Below are 3523 nucleotides of genomic sequence, written 5' to 3'. Positions count from 1 at the left end.
AAGCCACGAAATCTATTTTGTACTCTGTCAAGGCAGGATAGGCTGTTTTTAGCAGCCGCTGCCCAGATATGGCAGCAGTAATCCATCCTTGGACGTACTTGGCTTTTATATTGATAGAGAATTGCATCAGTAGTGAGATATCTTCTGGAGCGGTAGAAGGATCCCACCATCTTTCTAGCGACCTTGGCAACAGACTGGATATATGTGTTCCATTTCAGATCAGGAGTAAAGGTCAAACCCAGAAGCTTGTCAAAACACTGGGCCTCTCCCAGACGAGAACCATCCATTCCAATTGATGCCAGATGGGGATCAGAGCATTGATGATGTAAGGATAGGAGTTTGGTTTTAGATGCATTAAAGGTAACCAGCCAGGTCTTCCCCCACTGAACCACGCGCTCGGGATCTGAGGAGAGAGAATCAGAGAGAACTTTGTCATTTACAGCCTTTGATGTGTTGCCATAGATGGTCGTGTCATCAGCATAGATGTCAACAAATGATTTAAGTATGTGTTTAGGGAGGTCATTGATGTAGATCAGGAAGAGAGTTAGGCCCAGGATTGACCACTGAGGGACTCCAGCATTAAAACTGCAGGCCTCCGATTTCTGTCCATCTACCACTACTCTTATGAGCCTATCGGAGAGAAATGATTTAATGATTGAGTAAACATGTCCAATTATACCGTAGCTGGAAATCTTGTGAAGTAGACCCTTGTGCCATACCTTGTCGAAGGCCTTTGATATGTCAAGAGTAATTGCCCTAGAAAATAAGCCTTTGTCAAGAGATTCACTAATCCTGTGAGATATAACCGTCAGCACATCTGCGGTAGATCTTGCAGAACGGAAACCATATTGTGTGTCACTAAGAAGGTTGTGTCTGCTGAGGTGGTTGACTATTTCTGTATGTAATATGGATTCCAGCAACTTACTCAGGACACACAGGAGACTTATTGGTCTGTACTGAGAGGGATATGATTTATCACCTGAATTCTTAAGTACAGGGCAAACTGATGAGGTCTTCCAGGGAGTCGGAAAGCACTTCTCCTTAAGGCAGCGCTTAAACAGTTTCGTAACTATGGAGCAAGTTCTGGTTGAAGCTTTTTTAACACTATAATTGGGATGCCGACAAGGCCAGTTGCTTTACTGGAATCAAGGTTCTTGATTAGCTTGGCGACCTTATGCACGGATATTTGCATGTTACCTAGCGTGTTCTGTGTTATAGGAGGAAATATGGGGAGTTGATAGCATTCGTCCCATAGGGTAGAATTAGCTGCAAAGTTCTTTGCAAATAGTTTGGCCTTGTCTGATGCTGACGAGATGACCTCTGGTCCATTGATAATGGTTGGGATAGAATGAACACTTCTGTTCAGGATCCTATTTGTTATTCGCCAAAATTGGTGGGAACCAAGCCGCTGATCAGCTACCTTGGATGTAAAAGACTGGGCATATAGCTCTCTTGCATTTTTTTATTACTCTTTTACGGTGGTTGCTGGCGTTCCTGAAAGCAGCTTTAGTCTCAGTGCATCTATTATACTGATAGCTATGGAAAAAGTGATTTCTGTGCGCGATAGCAGCAGCACATTCTGGGGAGAACCATGGCTGGCTGTTAGGTTTTGGTTGTAATTTTTTAGATGGTATGAATTGGTCTATACCTACAATAAACCATTCAGTAAGATCTGATACTGTAGAGGACACATCCTTTTTACACATGGAGTGCAGATGTAAATCAGAGGTGTCAAATTGAAAGCGTTCAGAAATAGAAATATTGATATCGTAGAGAAAAGACAGGATTAGAATGCGTCCTCTCGACGTTTCTGAAAATTGAAAACGTCGTTAGATAGAAAGATTGAAATATGATTCGAATTGTTGTCGTATAATGTGCAAGTTGACTCGGCTGATTTGTTTGTGTTTTAGAGGCTATTAAAACCTAACGTTGGACTTTACTTGACTTCCCAAACTGTGGCGTGTTTAGCACGAAAGAGGAGACGTGGTTATTACGAAAGTGGAGACTTGGTTAGCGATGTAGTGTCTAGCGGCGTCCGAGTGTCTAGTAGTGTCTAGTGGTGTTCGAAGGTCTAGTGTTTACAAGCGGTGTTCGAAAGGCTAATAGTGTCTAGCGGTGCTTGAAATTGATGTAAGTGCCGATCTGGTCACGGAGTTATTAGATGTAGTTTGATATGCATTGCTTTGCATATCAATGAAACTTCGCCCCCCTCTGTAATGGAAATAATGGCTTATCGAGCTCTCAACATCCTTTACTATGGATATGTACTAGGCCTGGCAAATGGACGCTCGAGAGTTTTACAGAGAACTATTTATTAACGTATGCGCCTTATCCGCAGTTGTCGCACCGTGGAACAGCTCGTTAAAACTTCTTAGGAACGAAAAATGTGAAACATATTGAGAACTGAATGGAGGTTCATCTCCAAATTGTACATCTCGTATACAAAAAAATCTAACCTTAAATGCTGCTTAGTTAAAACAGAAATCGGCATCTTCTATATTATCATGTAGCAATCCTACTCGATATCTGTTTTTGTTTGCGAACAAAAAGCGGAAAAGCTTAAGCGGGTAAACAATAACTTTTTGGCGTTTCCTGAATTTGCAAATAGATTTGAGACGAGACCGATCATTTACTGAAAAAAATAAGAAAGAAACAGTTAGTGAAAAAAAAGTGAGAATAGAATTATGTCTTACTAAAGTCTACTTTCGAGCACTATATTAACTGCAAAACTGAGGAACACAAAGGAGATTCGAGTGAATAAAAACAAAATGTCACAAGAACTCTGGGAGGTGACTGACGAACAATTGAATGATAAGAAGTTTTAAGCTATGGTGATAGATCTACACGATCTATGTGAAAAACTTATGATAAATGTGGCAGTTTGCAAGGGAACTGATTCATAATTTACAGTTCAGAGGGTTTATATCCCTAAAACTTTACAGATAGATTACTCATATCTTGCTCGCCCATTGTGCTAATAGAATATTTTCTTTTATGAAAGTTATTTCATGGAATAGTGTTGCTAAACGCATGGAGATCTAACTGAGTGGCAATTTCATACCAGTAGAGTGCAAAAGAGATCAGGTTATTAGTAAACTTTACCTATTTGTGTGTCTTCTTTTAATGTATTATTGAAAGGGTTCCATATAAGGTTTTAACAGAACTGATGGTAGAAACTGGACAAAAGTTGAAGACACCGTGCAGGTGTTATAATTGTTATATTCACGGAAAGGTATTGGTTAAAAAGACCCAATAATGACTGTCAAACAGGTATAGTCTTGGTTTTGCTTTTGAAGAGATTTTTTTTTTCCAAAATGTAGATTTTTGCAATATGACATAATTCTTAATGGGACATCTCCATTATTGCAGAAAAATGTTATATAATTCAAGCTGTAAAGGGAAAAAAATAATTGACCCCGTTACAAAAAGTGTGTTTTTTTCATTCGATTCATCCCAGAATAATATCAAACCACAATTGCTTAACAAACCGTGACGCTGCTGCTGCTTATGATCTGTGACCACA

Source organism: Euprymna scolopes, chromosome 3 (assembly GCF_053919585.1).
Source record: "Euprymna scolopes isolate OS-2025 chromosome 3, ASM5391958v1, whole genome shotgun sequence".
NCBI classification, from domain to species: domain Eukaryota; kingdom Metazoa; phylum Mollusca; class Cephalopoda; order Sepiida; family Sepiolidae; genus Euprymna; species Euprymna scolopes.
The sequence above is the reverse complement of the archived record's forward strand: the minus strand, read 5'-3'. Positions refer to the sequence as shown.